This window comes from Scyliorhinus canicula, chromosome 10, assembly GCF_902713615.1.
Source record: "Scyliorhinus canicula chromosome 10, sScyCan1.1, whole genome shotgun sequence".
NCBI lineage: Eukaryota > Metazoa > Chordata > Chondrichthyes > Carcharhiniformes > Scyliorhinidae > Scyliorhinus > Scyliorhinus canicula.
The window spans coordinates 126,551,338-126,567,705 of NC_052155.1; positions in this window are offsets into that span (position 1 = coordinate 126,551,338).

The window sequence follows — 16,368 nt, forward strand, 5'->3', positions numbered from 1 at the left end:
TAAAGTAGCTAAAAGAAGCAGCGAGGCTAATTTTCAAATGTGGTGAACACTAATATACTTTACAAATTGTAGAACATGATATGCAGCAACAAACATATGCAAGAAATTCATAAAGATTAAGCATAAAGGGGAAGCTAGAATTTAACTTAACATAAGAAATAGGAGCATGGGGTAAGGCCTCGTGCCTGCTCCAACATTTAACACAGCTGATCTGATTGTGACCTTCACACCCCTTTCCTGCATGCCTCCATAACTCTTGACTCCTTTGTAGATGAAAAAGTCTGTCTAACTCAGCCTTGAATATATTCAATGATCCATCCTCCATTGTTCTTAGGGATAGAGAATTATGTAAATTAATGGCCCCCAGAGAGAAGAGCTTACTCCTCACCTCTGTCTTAAATGGGAGACCCCTTATTTTAAAACTTTTGTCTCCTAGTTCTAGATATCCCCATGGGGAAATATTCTCCCAGCATCCATTCTGTCAAGTCCCTCAGAACCTTGTATGTTTCAATAAGATCCCCTCTCATTGTTCTTCACGTTAATAAGTATAGGTCCAATTTACTCAACCTTTCTTCAAAAGACAACTCCTTCATTGCAGGAGTTAACCTAGTGAACTTTCTGTGAAATGCCTCCAGTACAAGTATATTCTTCCTCAGGTAAGGGCACCAAAACACAGTACTCCAGGTGTGGTCTCACCAAAGACCTGTGCAGTTGTAGCAGTAATTTCCCACTTTCATACTCCATTTGCCTTGCAATAAGGTTAACATTTCATTTGTCTTCCTAATTACTTACTGTACCTACAAGCTAATGTTTTGACACATTGTGCTTTCAGTACGTTCACAGCCACTACATTCTGGAGTACTAAAGAAATATTTCAGTTGTGGATTTGATACATTTTGATAAGATTTACATGCAGCGTAAATGGATTTCTAAAATTCCAGCCATGGATCAAAATTTAGAAGGGGCATACAGTATGATGTCAGAATTAGAATTCTAAAGGTGCTGCTGCTCTTAGTTTAGTGAAAAACAAAATGGTTGGATAGCTTTAGTTTCACTTTCACTGGTTTGTGTCAAACATGCAGAATGAATTGAGCTCTCCAACACTTCATGAGGCTGCAGCTACGTAACAAGACGGGATGTAAAATAGCCTCTGATAAATTAAGTTGTAATTAAAGAAATATATAAAGCAAGTTACTGCCACAAATCATACACATATTGCTGAAAAAAGACATATGCTGTCAAAGTTTTTGTCTTATATCCATCAGGATAATTTGCAAGAATACCAAATTGTAAAGTGAACAACAATTTATACTGCAAGAGAAGAGAGTGCTCATTGGTTGGAAAATGGACTCTGATTGGTATTCTTGTGAATTGTCCTGTTAAGCAAAATTTGAAAAGCTTCGACAGTGTGTGCCTTTTTTCAGCAATACTCATATCTTTATTGATAAAACAATAACCAAGCACAACTGAACAAGTGATCGAACATTCAAATCAAATGTGAGGAAATTGTGTTTTGATGCAGGACTGTAAAGTAGAAAGATCAATAAAGTTCATAGATTTAAAATAATTGAAGGACTAAGAGGGCACTGAAGCATAATTTTTTCACTTTGAAAGGTGTTGTGGGTCTGGAACTTCTTGAAGAGTATTGTAGTAGTCAATCATTTGGTAGTTACTGGAAAAAAGAAACTAAAAGCAAACAGTAAGCATGTGACTACATACAGATTAAAACATTGAAAATAAAGCTCCTGTTCACACAGAAACTGGTGTTATCTCTACATATCTCCAAGGCATAAAACACAACAATTGATGTTGAAGATGGTGGGTAGTTTAGATTTATAGGCTCCAGCACCATTCCTTTCTTCACTGGCAGATCAACACATGTCATAGGATTAATGGTTTTGCATTTCAAGATCTATTGGTCGTTAATGGGATGAACAGTCCTGATGGAGCAGTGACCCATGAGAAGGTAATACACATGCATCACCTTGGAGCAGATGGCAGGTGAGCATTCAGTTAACAGAAGACATACCAACATTACTTCAGCCGTAAGTGCTTTTGAAAAATACGTTGGGCCAAAACAAAGTGTGATGATCATACGGTGTATTTTCAACCAGATGTGCAAGAGAGCCCAAATTCTAGCTTCACAACAGCACATCCAGCTCAATGGAAAAAGCAGAATCACTTTGCAAAAATGTGCATGTTGAAGAAGAACACTTCATCAATTCAACAGATGGAGGAATCTGCTCCTGAGCGAGAGGTACAGCATCTGCATACCATCATGGACAGAAAAGCACTGGGTCATTTTAAGGAATGCTCAAGTCAAGGTTGCAGGCATCTCAGTGTCACTCATTATTGTTGGAATGGACGTAGCTACAGTATTTTGAATGACAAGCTCTACCATGACTATTTTTCACAACTTGCATTCACGCCTGCGAGGGATACTCTTCAAATCTATGATGACTCAATTATTCTGTTTTTGGGAGTTCCAGTATGCCACAAGAACATCACCCTAGAATGGTTCACATTCTACATAGCCAAAGGCAAGCCTTTTGAGGGTAAACCTTTTCGACAAGCTGGAGTTCAAACTTGGCTTGAAATGCCAAGATTCCATCAGAGCACACATTAATGTGATTAATCAGACAGACTACACAACAGTGTACTTTCATATTTATCAGATTTGGGGAGACAGTGTCATGTGCTTGGATTGGATTAGATTGGATATGTTTATTGTCATGTGTACCGAGGTACAGTGAAAATAATTGTTCTGCGTACAGTCCAGACAGACCATTCCATACATGAAAAAAACATAAGGCAAACATAAATACACAATGTAAATACATAGACACAGGCATCGGATGAAGCATACAGGAGTGCAGTATTACTCAGTAGAGAAGATGTGTGAAGAGATCAGATCAGTCCATAAGTCCATCAGTCCATAAAAGGGTCATTTACGAGTCTGGTAACAGTGGGGAAGAAGCTGTTTTTGAGTCTGTTAGTGCATGTACTCAGTCTTTTGTGTCTCCTGCCCGATGGAAGAAGTTGAAAGAGTGAATAAGGCAGGTGGGAGGGGTCTCTAATTATGTTGCCCGCTTTCCCAAGGGAGTGGGAGGTGCAGACAGAGTCAATGGATGGGAGGAGAGTTTGCGTGATCGGCTGGGCTGTGTTCATGATGCTCTGTAGTTTCTTACAGTGTTCGGCAGAGCAGTTGCCATGCCAGACTGTAATATAGCCAGATAGGATGCTTTCTATGGTGCATCAGTAAAAGTTGATAAGAGTCAATGTGGACATGCCGAATTTCCTTAATTTCCTGAGAACGTATAAGGGCTGTTGTGCTTCCTTGATCGTAGTGTCAATGAGGGTGAACCAGGACAGATTGTTGATGATGCGCACACCTAGGAATTTGAAGCTGTCAATCATCTCCATCTTAGCACCATTGATGCAGATAGGGGTGAGTACGATATTTTGCTTCCTGAAGTCAATGACCAGCTCGTTAGTTTTGCTGATATTGAGGGAGAGATTGTTGTTGTTACACCACTCCACTAGGTTCTCTATCTCCCTCCTGTACTCTGACTTATCATTGTTCAAGATCCGACCCACTACGGTCATGTCATCACCAAACTTGTAGATGGAGTTGGAGCCAAATTCTGTCACACAGTAGTGTGCGTACAGGGAGTATAGTAGGTGGCTAAGTACACAGCCTTGCGGGGCCCCAGTATTGAGGACTATTGTGGAGGAGGTGTTGTTTATCCTTACTGATTGTGGTCTATGGGTCAGAAAGGCGAGGAACCAGTTGCAGAGTGAGGAGCCAAGTCCTAGGTTTTGGAGCTTTGATATGAGCTTGGCTGGGATTATGGTGTTGAAGGCGGAGCTGTAGTCAATGAATAGGAGTTTGCATAGGAGTCCTTGTTGTCGAGATGTTCTCAGGATGAGTGTAGGTCCAGGAGGATGACGTCGTCTGTGGACCGAATGTGGCAGTATTCAAATTGCAGTGAAACTAGGCATTCTGGGAGTATGCAGTTGATGCGTCTCATGACCAACCTCTCGAAGCACTTCATAATGATAGATGTCAAGGCCACTAGATGGTAGTCATCAAGGCACGTTGCCTGGTTCTTCTTTGGCACCTTGAAGCAGGTGGGGACATAGGAATGGAGTGGGGAGAGGTTGAAGGTGTCCACGAACACATCTGCCAGTTGGTCCACGCAGGATCTGACGCACGATCAGGGACCCCCTCAGGACCCCTCGCTTTCCAAGGGTTCACATTCAGGAAGACAGATATGAGTTTGGAAGCTGTGATGGTAGATATGGGTGTGTCCGAGGCTGCTGGGGATGTTGACAATGGTTTGATGTTTCCTGCTTGAACGGAGCATAGAATACATTGAGTTCATTGGGGAGGGGTGCGCTGCTGCTAGAGATTCTACTTGGCTTTGTTTTGTAGCCCGTTATGATGTTTAAGCCTTGCCACAACCGACGAGAATCCATGACGTTAGTTTGTGATGCTAGCTTAGTCTGGTATATTTTCTTGGCATCCCTGATGACTTTGCGGAGGTCATACCTGGATTTCTTGTACAGGTCAAGGTCGCCTGTCTTGAGCACCTCAGATCTGTCCTTCAGTAGGGAGTCAATCTCCCGATTAAGCCATGGTTTCCGGTTGGGGAATGCACGCACATTGTGTCAACAAGTTAATTCCACCAGTTTTGCAAAATCTGAGCTGGTTTCCATTTGCGATCTGTGCCAAAGTCTCAGGAGCTGAAATGACTTGAAGCAGATGGTATCATTGAAAATGAAAAATGAAGACTTCTGGTAGCGGCCATGACCAGCTAGGTCGCACACATGGCAGCTCCCGCCGGGACCTGGATTTTGGGCCATTTAACGGAGCGGCGGCGGCACTTGTAGGGCGGGTACCGGCGTGGGAACGGACGCTGGAGAGGTTCCCCCTGGTGCTGTATGGAGGGAACCAGGAGCGGGGCAGTAAAATTGCGGGGAGGAAGACAGAGCGGGCCCGGGAGGACAAAATAGCTGCTGGCACAGATCGGGAAGCAGGGGCCCAGTGGGCCAGAGAGCAGCAGGACTTCTTGGGGAGCTGTTTTGCGGAGCTAAAATCGGAGATGCTGGCTCCTATGAAGGCCTCCATGGAAAAGATGGTGGACGTCCAGAAGGCACAGGAGAAGGCGATCAAGGAGGTGGAGAGGAAGGTGTCTGAGAACGAGGATGAGATCCTGGGCCTAGAGGTCAGGGTGGAGGCGCACGAGGCCTTAAACAAGAGATGGCAGAAGAGGATGGATGACCTTGAATACAGGTCTCGGAGTCACAACCTGCGGATCCTGGGCCTCCCTGAAGGTGTGGAGGGGGCGGATGCGAGCACGTATGTGACCACGATGCTGGGGACGCTGATGGGCGCGGGGGCTTCCGGCGGCCCTCGGAGCTGGTTGGGGCGCATAGGGTCCTCACCAGGAAACCGAGGGTGAACGAACCACCAGGGGCGGGTGATAAGGTTCCACTGCTTTACAGACAGGGAACGGGTCCTGCGGTGGGCAAAGAAGGAGCGGAGCAGCAAGTGGGAGAACGGCGAGATTCGCATTTACCAGGAGCTGGCGAGGAGGCGTACGGGTTTCAACCGGGCCAAGGTGGTACTCCACAGCAAAGGGGTGAAGTTTGGGCTCCTGCACCCTGCGAGACTTTGGGTAATGTACCAGGACAGGCACCACGATTTTGAGACGCCAGATGAGGCGTGGACATTCATTTGACATGAACAGCTGGACTTGAACTAAGGGGCAGCTGCATGTGGGTGAAACGCATTGGCGGGGATGTGTAATCAGGGGTTGGCCTGGGGTAAGACTATTTGTAGAATTTAAGTTTGTTTGCTTCTCCGTTATTGTTTTTTGTTTCAGGGGGCATGGTGACGCCCGGGCTGTGTTGTCCGGTGCTCGGGAAGGACCCAGATGGCACTTGCCCTCTTACCCTGTGGGGGAGGGGGGAGTGGGGGGCCCGGAAGAAGAGACAATAGTAAGTTTGGAGTTAGAGGCGGGGGCGGCCGGGGTCAGCATGGGTCAGCTGACATACGGAAGCGCAATGGGGGGAAATCAGTGCTGAGCGGGTGCTTGGTGGGGGGGGGGGGGGGCGGTTGCTGGGGGGGGGGGGTGCCACTTTGCTGACTGAAGGGGAGGCAGTTGTTGTGGATGGATGGAGAGTCGGGGCTGGGGGGCCTCCGGCGGGGGGACTGGAGTGAGCGGGGGCGCGGGCACGTGGCTGGCCGAAAAAGGGAGATGGCTAGTCGGCGGGGGGGTCAACCCCCCCGTCCAGGCTGATCGCGTGGAATGTGAGGGGCCTGAACGGGCCGGTCAAGAGGTCCCGCGTGTTCTCGCATCTAAAGGGGTTGAAGGCGGACGTGACTATGTTGCAGGAGACGCAATTAAAACTCGCTGACCAGACGAGGTTAAGGAGAGGATGGGTGGGCCAGGTGTTCTACTCGGGGCGAGACTCAAGGACCAGAGGGGTGGCAATTTTGGTGAGTAAACGGGTGCCGTTTGAAGCAGGGAGCATCGTGGTGGACAATGGGGGTAGGTACATAATGGTGAGTGGCAGGTTACAGGGGGCCTGGGTGGTGTTGGTGAACGTGTATGCCCCGAACTGGGATGATGCAGAGTTCATGACGTGCATGCTGGGTAAGATCCCGGACCTGGAGTCAAGTAACTTGCTTATGAGGGGGGCCTTTAATACTGTTTTGGACCCAACATTGGACTGGTCTAAGTCCAGGTCGGGAAAGAGGCCGGCGGCAGCCAGGGCCCTGTGGGAGTTTATGCATCAGATGGGGGGAATGGACCCATGGAGATTTGGGTGGCTGAGGGCGAAGGAGTTCTCCTTTTTCTCCCACGTCCGTAAAGTCCACTCACGGATTGACTTCTTTGTGCTGAGCAGGGCGTTAATCCCGAGGGTGGAGGGGGTTGACTATTCGGCCATTGCGGTCTCGGACCATGCCCCGCACTGGGTGAACCTGCGACTGGGGGCGGAGCGGGGGCAGTGCCCTCTCTGGATGTGGGGCTGCTGGCTGTGTGTGGGCGGATAAGGAGGAGCATTCAGGACTATGTAACAACGAATGACACGGGGGAGGTAACAGCAGCGGTTTGGGAGACTATGAAGGCGGTCATCGGGGGGGGTTAATCTCTATTAGGTCCCACAGAAAGAAGAGGGAGAGGGCGGAGAGGGAGAGGTTGGTGGGAGAGATACTTAGGGTGGACAGGAGGTACGCGGAGGCCCCCCGAGGAGAGGCTGCTAAAGGAGCGCTGGAAATTACAGGCGGAGTTCGATTTGCTGACCACTGGGAAGGCGGAGGCACAGTTGAGGAAAATGAAAGGGGCAGTCTATGAGTATGGGAGAAGGCAAGTAGGATGCTGGCGCACCAACTGCGCAGGAGGGAAGCGGCCAGGGAGATCGGGGGAGTGCGGGATAAGGAAGGTAACACGGTGTTGAGCCCAGAGAGGATCAAAGAAGTCTTCAAGGAGTTCTACGGGAAGCTATATGAGTCAGAACCCCCGAGGGGAGGGGAAGGGAATGAAGCAATTTATGGATCGGTTGAAGTTCCCAAGGGTGGATAAGATGCTGGTGGAGGGACTGGGGGCCCCGATTGAGTTGGAGGAGGTAGTTAAGGGGCTGGCAAGTATGCAGTTGTGCAAGGCCCTGGGTCTGGACGGCTTCCCTGTAGAATTTTCTAAGAAGTTCTCAGAGCTACTGAGCCCACTCCTGCTCAGAACCTTTATCGAGGCGAAGGAGAGAGGAGCCCTCCCCCTGACGATGTCGCAGGCATTGATCTCGCTCATTTTGAAGAAAGAGAAGGATCCGCTTCATTGTGTGTCCTACAGGCCGATATCGCTCCTGAATGTAGATGCCAAATTGCTGGCAAATATTCTGGCCACCAGAATAAGGACTGTGTCCCGGAGTGAGTGAGGAGGACCAGACGGGTTTCGTTAAGGGCAGGCAACTGAACACGAATGTGAGGAGGCTCCTGAATATTATTATGATGCCCTCGGAGGGGGGAGGACGTAGAAGTAGAAGTATGTGGAGAAGGCCTTTGACAGGGTGGAGTGGGAGTACCTGTGGGAGGTGTTAGGCAGGTTTGGATTCGGGGAGGGATTCTTCGGGTGGGTCAAGCTACTGTATCAGGCCCCCGTAGCGAGCGTGTCCATGAACCGGCTGAGGTCGGAGTATTTCAGGTTGCACCGACGAGGCAGGGGTGCCCCCTGTCCCTGTTACTATTTGCCCTGGCAATTGAGCCATTGGCCGTAGCGCTAAGGACTTCAAGGAACTGGAGGGGGCTGGTCCGGGGTATATTTCGGACCCGCTAGAGGGGATGGGGGAGGTCATGCAGATACTGAGGGACTTTGGGAGCTTCTTGGGGTACAAGCTGAACGTGGGGAAAAGTGAGCTGTTTGTAATCCATGCCCGGGGCCAGGAGGAGAGACTGGGAGAGCTCCCGCTCAAGGTAGTGGAGAAGAGCTTTCAATATTTAGGTATACAGGTGGCTAGGAGCTGGGATGCCCTACACAGGCTCAACTTGTCTCGGCTGGTAGAGCAGATGGAGGGAGACTTCAAACGGTGGGACATGCTCCCGCTTTTCCTTGCGGGAAGAGTGCAGACTGTGAAGATGACGGTTCTTCCGAGATTCTTGTTCGTTTTTCAGTGCCTCCCCATTTTCATCACCAAATCTTTTTTCAAGCGGGTAAACAGGATTATCACGGGATTCGTCTGGGCAAATAAAACCCCGTGAGTCAAGAGGGTAGTCTTGGAGCGTATCCGGGGAGGGGGGGGGGGGGGGGGGGGGGGGGTGTTGGCACTGCCGAACCTCTGCAGCTACTATTGGGCGACGAATGTGGCCATGATTAGGAAGAGGAGGAGTCGGCATGGGAGCGGCTAGAGGCAGCGTCATGCAAAGCCACCAGCCTAGGGGCACTAGTAACGGCACCGCTGCCGTTCTCGCCGGCACGGAACAGCACAAGCCCGGTGGTGTCGTCGGCACTGAGAGTCTGGGGTCAGTGGAGAAGGCACAGGTAGGAGGAGCCAATGCGGACCAACCACAGATTTGCTCAGGACAGGATAGATGGGGGGTTCCAAGGCTGGTATAGGGCAGGCATTAGAAGGATTGGGGACCTGTTTATAGATGGGACTTTCCCCAGCGTGAAGGCGCTGGAGGAGAAGTTCAGGCCTTCCCCCGGGAAATGCTTCCAGATAGCTCCAGGTTCGGGACTTTCTCAAGAAACAGGTGGAGACATTTCCGCTGTTACCCCTGCGAAGGATACAGGACAGGGTGGTGTCTGGCATCTGGGTAGGAGAAGGGAAGGTGTCGGACATATATCAGGAGCTGCAGGAGGTGGAGGAAGCCTCAATGGAGGAGTTGAAGGGCAAGTGGGAGGAGAAGCTGGGCAAGGAGCTGGATGAGGGCCTGTGGGCTGATGCCCTGGGCAGGGTGAATTCATCCGCATCATGCGCCAGGCTCAGTTTAATTCAATTTAAGGTGGTGCACCGGGCTCACATGACGACGGCAAGTTTTTTGGGGTAGAGGACAGGTGCGCGAGTTGTGCAGGGAGTCCAACGAACCATGTCCATATGTTCTGGGCATGCCCGGCACTTAAAGAATTCTGGCAGGGCTTTACGAGGGCTATCTCCAGGATTTTGGACGCGCGGGTGATGTCAAGTCCAACAATAGCGATATTTGGGGTGTCGGAGGATCCGGGAGTGCAGGAAGTGAAAGAGGCCGAGGTGTTGGCCTTCGCCTCCCTGGTAGCCCGGAAGCGGATCCTGTTAATGTGGAGAGACTTGAAACCCCCCGAGTGTGGAGACCTGGGTTAGCGATATGGCTGGGTTCCTCAGCCTGGGGTGAATAAAGTTTGCCTTGAGAGGGTCCTTGTTGGGGTTCTCCCGGCTGTGGCAACCTTTCCTTGACTTTCCAGGGGAGCAGTAAAGTGTCAGCAGCAGCAACCGGGGGGGGGGGGGGGGGGGGCCCTCAGGTGGGGGGACTTGTTGATATAACGTGTATTTCCGTTTTGTATAATAAAGCAGCCACCTCGTTTTGTTAAATACTTTGCGTTTATTGTTTTTCTTTTTGTTATGTAAAAATCCTGGTTGGAGAAAGCTTTAATAAAAATTATTTAAAAGAAAAAGAAAATGAAAAATGAAAATGAAAAATGAAAACGAGGCAATTGACTCATGGCCATGGATATCGAACCTAGTCTTTGCACAATGCAAAAGTGGCTAATTTATACTCTATGTTGAAGCTAAGATGGAAAACAAAGTAATCATTCAAGACATGTATCCACTTCCTATGATCCAAGAGCCATTAACATAATTTAATGACTCCCATAGTCTTCACAAAGCTCAACGTGCGATGGAGTTTTCTTCAGGTACCACTACCGGAGAGAAACCGGTAGAATCATAGCTCTTGTTACTCAGAAAGTTGTGTTTTAGTATCACAGAATGCCCTATAAACTTCAGTACCAAGTATAAAGTTCAGTATCAAGCACATTCCAGAAGATCTTTTCTTCAGTCTTCTCAGACATAGAGGGAATGCTCAATCTGTTTGATGACATTTTTGCCATGGAAGGGACAAAGCAGAACATGATCAGAGATTACCAGCAGAGCTCACTTAATTTGCACGACACAATTTGATGCTCAGCAAGGACAAATACACATTTATAGCATCTGAGGTTGACTTTCTTGCACACAGAACGACAATAGCTGGAGTAAAGCCTACATATGACAAAGTTAAAGCCATTGATGCATTTCTGACCCCATCCAACATGGAAGAATTGACATCGTTCCTCAGTGCCACCAACTTTTTTAAAATCACAAATTCATTGCTAAGCATGTAGAGGTTGAGGGACCTCTTCAGAAGCTATTGTGCAAAGATACACAACGGGAATGGACAATCTCACAATAAACAATATATGACATGTTCAAGGCAAGGAACAAACCTCTGCCAGATCTTGTGCACTTCAACCCACATGTGGAAATGCACATCACAACAGATGCATCAGAAAATACAATTGGAACTGTACTCTCCGTACACTGAAGGAAGTGAATGACCAAATGCTTATGCAACACACCCATTCTTGGGAACAGAATGCAAATACTCTACTGGAGAGCAGGAAACACAAGCCTGCATCTATGCTTGTGAATGTTGGCACATATATGGTATAAAGCTCACTCTGTGCACCGATCTCTACGCATCTACAAATGTACATATCATCTTTATCAGTACATGTCAAGGTCAAGTATCTTGAACGGTCACACAAATGAATAGCTGATATGTTTAGCCGTATTATTATGACAGATAGCGTTAGCTTGCATTGTTGCAGCACCTTGGCAATGCCCACCTGCGACTGGGACAAGCTCCGCAGTGCTACGGCCATTCCCATCTGGGACCAGGACATGTCCCGCAGAACCTCTTCAAGGTCAGCCTTGTACTGGGTTACGTCCCCCTGTGAGTTGGATATTCTGTCGAGGCCCTCAGCCATGGCCGTCACCGACTGCGTGATGCCTTGGACACCTTCACTAATGGTGCAAATGTCGTGCACCATGCTCTCCACTGCCGTCGCCACCCTAGCAGTTTTGACCTCGGTGCCACTCATTGCCGGCCTCATCTCCTGTGCTTGAGACTCCTCCAATTGGTTAAGGACCTGCTGGAGAGTCGCTGACATCTCCATCTGAATGTACCGGCCACTCCCTAACGTCTCCATCATCATGTTCCATAGGTTTAGCACAGTGGGCTAAATAGCTGGCTTGCAAAGCAGAACAGTGCCAGCAGCGTGGGTTCAATTCTCGTACCGGCCTCTCTGAACAGGCGCTGGAATGTGGCGAATAGGAGCATTTCGCAGTAACTTCATTGAAGCCTACTTGTGACATTAAGCGATTATTATAATATTATTATTATCTGGCTGAGACCCAGCTGGGTCCTGGGATCCAACAGATCTCCGACTGCTGTCTCTCCTGGGCGTTACTGCCTCCACCTGATGTGCATCAACGACTATGTGGTGATCGCCAGAATGTGACTCAGAAGCCTGACCACTAACGTTGCCCACCGAGGTGTGTGTATCTGCGCTGGTGGAGGGTGGGGAATTTCCTTTTCTCAAATCCCATTAGAATCTCCTGGCCCTCGTCTTGTGATTGTCCCCTCAACCAATAGGAATAGCTGCTCCCTAGTTAATCTTATACACCTCAATCATATACCCCCCCAGTCTTCTCTGCTCTAAGGAAAACAATCCAAGCCTATCCAGTCTCTCCTTATAGCTCAGATGCTCCATCACAGGCAATATCCTGGTGAATCTCCTCTGTACCTCCTTGGTGCAATCACCTCGTTCCTATAGTGAGGTGACCAGAACTACACACAGTACCCCATCTGTGGCCTAACCAATGTTCTGAACAGTTTCATTATAACCCCCCTGCTCTTATATTCTATGTCACGACCGGTAAAGGCAAGTGTCCCATATGCCTTCTAAATTACCCTATTCGTCATCAGGGATCTGTGAAGAAGTATCCGAAGATCCATCTGTTCCTCTGAGCTTCTTAGAGTCCTGCCATTCATTACATACTCCCTTGTCCTGTTTCTTCTTCAAAAGTGAATCACCTCAACTTATCAGGGTTAAATACCATCTGCCACTGCTCTGCAAATTGGCCAATCCATCGATACCTTCCTGTAACCTATGGCCCTCTTCTTCACTGTTAACCACTCTACCAATCTTGGTGTTGTTTGCAACCTTACTGATTATTCCCCCCACGTTCTTGTCTATATAATTTATATATACATAAATTTAGATATATGTACTTTTAGTACAAAACCTACAAAAACAATGAATAACGATTAAACAGTAAGAATCTCCTCCCCCACCCCACCTTACAAAAATAAAACTGAGTTGCTAAGTCCCCCCCCATCCATCCTGTCCAGAGTTCCAGCACAACTGAAACCCGAAAAATTGCTACCAATGGGCAAGGCTCAACTGAATATTCAGGATTGCTGACACAGTCTCAAAAAAGGACCTCCAGATGTTTGCCAGCTTTGAGCATGACCAGAACATGCGTGCATGATGTGCTGGAACCCCAGACACCGATCGCACCTGTCATCCACCCCTTCAAAACATCGACTCATTCCAGCCTTCACCACCCTCCTCAGCACCTCACATCAAACCGCCTCCTCCAAGAGCGGATCCAGACCCTCCGTCCACTTTGCTATAAATCCTCAACAGTGCCCATCTCCTCCCCCATCATGCGCTGGTATATACCTGACATGCTGGCCACCTCTGAACCAGATAAGATCCTCTCGAGCAAGGTAGAAGGCTGCTTCATCGGAAAGGCTGAAAAGTACTTTTTGAACCAGCTGCACCTCTGGAGGTACCTGAACCCATCAGCGTCTGTGAGTCCACACTTTTCTTTCAGTTCCCCTAAGCTAGCGAATCGACCTTCTGCAAATAAGTCTCCCACTTTCTCTAAATCTTAATTATCCAATCCCTAAATTTCACATCCGACCTAGCAGATTTGAATATCTGATTTTCACAGATAGGGGTCAGCCTAGAGGCGGCCCTCAAGTTAGAATGATGGCAGAGTTGCTTCCAAATTTTTAACGTACCAAGTTAGATGAGTATTTCTTTGGTATCACCGGTAATGCAGCTGATACCAGCACCTCTAGGCTTGCTCCTCTCACAGATTCTGTTTCCACTCGAACCCAAAGCTCATCCGAATCTCTGAACCACTCGAGCATCTTTTCAGCATTGGCTGTCCAATAATAGTATTGAAAGTTTGGCAAGGCCAAGCCCCCGAGTAGACTTTCTCTCTCTGTTTCCACATGATCCTTGGGCTCTTACCCGCCCAAATAAACCCAGTCACCAAAAGGTCAATTTCTGAAAGAAGCCTTGGGTAAGAATATGGGAAGACACTGGAATAAGAATAAAAATCTTGGTACAGTGCTCATTTTAACTGATTGCACTAGGCCAGCCACGGATAATGGGAGAATGTCCCATCTTACTGCTTTGTCCTTTGCCGACAGATTTGTATAATTCAACCTCTGGAGTTTCCCCCAGTCCCTTGCTAACTGGACACCCAAATATTGAAAATGACTTTCAGCTAGTCGGAACGGCTCTCCCCACCTCTGCCCGCAGCCTCATGAACCCAACCACAGAGTATACACTCTTTCCTATATTTATTTTGTAACCAGAAAAGGCTCAAAACGTTGCAAGACTCATTGTAGGTCATCGTGTACTTTCCTAAAACCGCAAATAGATAATCCCATTCTACCCGATCAAACATCTTCTCCGCGATATTATGATCTCTGAGACCCAACTCTCCCCCGCCCCCACCGGAGGGAGCACCACATTCAACAGTCGTCTCACATTCGCTGTCAACCTCCGTCCCTTAACGAAACCTGTTTGGTCTTTCCCCACTATCTCCGGCAGACAAGGTTCCAGTCTGAACGGCAACACCTTAGCTAACAGCTTTTTTTATCCACATTTAATAGGGAAATTGGCCGATATGACCCACAGTCTGAGGGATCCTTGTCTTTTTTCAAGAGCAGGGAAATCGAAGCCTGCCTCAGCATCTGTAGCAAAGCACCTCTCTCCAAGGGGCCCCTAAATATCCCTAACAATAGAGGGGCTAATAGGTCTGTGAATTTTTAATAAAATTCCGTCGGGAGCCTGTTGGGTCCTGGTGCCTTCCATGACTGCATCAGTTTCATCGCCTGCTTGATCTCATTCAACTCTAGCGGAGTTCCAAGGTCCTTTCATAACTCCTCCTCCACCTGGGGAAACTCCAACTCACCAAGGAATTCCACCATATCTTTTCTATCTCATGGAACGGCCGACCAGGATACATTTTGACATAAGATCTTAAATATCTCATTTACCTTCTCCTGACTCGAGACTAACCTTCCCCCCAACCCCTTGTCCTAATCTGGGCAATCTCCCTCTCTGACTTTTGTTTCCTCAGTTGATATGCCAGGAGCCATCTTGCTTTCTCCCCATATTCATAAATAGCCTCTTTAGCTCGCCTCGGCTGATGGACCGCTCTATCTGTAGTGATCAGATCAAACTGCGTTTGCAGTTTCCTCCTCTCCGCTAATAGTTCTGGGGATGGGCTGTCCACATACTTATGATCCTCTATAATATTGTATACTACATTTTCCAGCTCCCTTCTTGCCTCCAGATTTACATGGGCCTTGAAAGATATTGGGCTCAATTCTCCGCCGTCAGCCCAGAGTTTCCCAATGGTGTGGGGCTGTCCCACAATGGGAAACCCCATTGACCAGCCGGAGAAACCCGCCCATAAGTTCTCCCCTAATTACAACCTTCAGCGCTTCCCATAGTGTTGAGGGAGAGACCTCCGCATTGTCATTGTTCAAAATATAATCCTGGATAGCCCCTGAGATCCTTGCACAGAACCTAATGTCCGCTAGCAGGCGCACATCCAGCCACCACCCCTTTCGATGTCCCTTGCCTACCCCCAACTCGAGGTCCATCCAATGTGGGGCATGGTCAGAAATGGCCGCTGCCAAGTAGTCAGATTTCTTCAACCCTGCCACTGGCGATTGGCTTATGACAAAATAATCAATCCTGGAATAAACATTGTGTACTGAGGAGATGAGTGAGAAATCATTTTCCCCTGATGACCAGATCGTCAAGGGTCCGCTCCCCCCCCCCCCCCCCCCCCCCCCCCCCCAACCCATTTCTTCCATAAAAGCAATGAGTGCTTTTGCCATAACCCCCAGCACTACCAATCTTTGCCGAGAAGGATCTACCCTTGGGCCTAGGACACAATTCATGTCTCCTTCCACAATAAGCTGATCGGTGTTTTGATCCGGTATCACTGCCAGCAACTGTTTTATGAACATTCTATCACCCCAATTTGGGGCATACACATTCACCAACATCACTTGTATCCCTTCTAACACCCCCGTTACTATCACATATCTCCCTCCCACATTTGCTAATACCTTCTCCGAAAAAAAAGGACCCTTTTATTAATATGAATCCTCTGGACCCTCTCGGCCCTGCTGTCAAATCTGAATGGAAAACTTGGCTCATCCAAGCCTTCTGAAGCTGTGCCTGATCTTGCTTGTGTATCTGGGTCTTCTGGAGGAGTGTCACATTGGTTCCAAAGTTCTTTAAATGAGCAAAAACCCATGCTCTTTTGACTGGGCCCCCCAGGCCCCGCATATTCCAGGTGACCACCCTTATAGGGGGTCACTTATCCAACCGCCAAGCCTCGAGTCAGTCATTACCACCATGAAATGTCACAGCTTCACCAATGATTCCCGGCATCAGGCCCACCTTGTCATAATATCCACTCATGTATATAATGAGATACACACAGGCAGTGATTGACACACAGGAT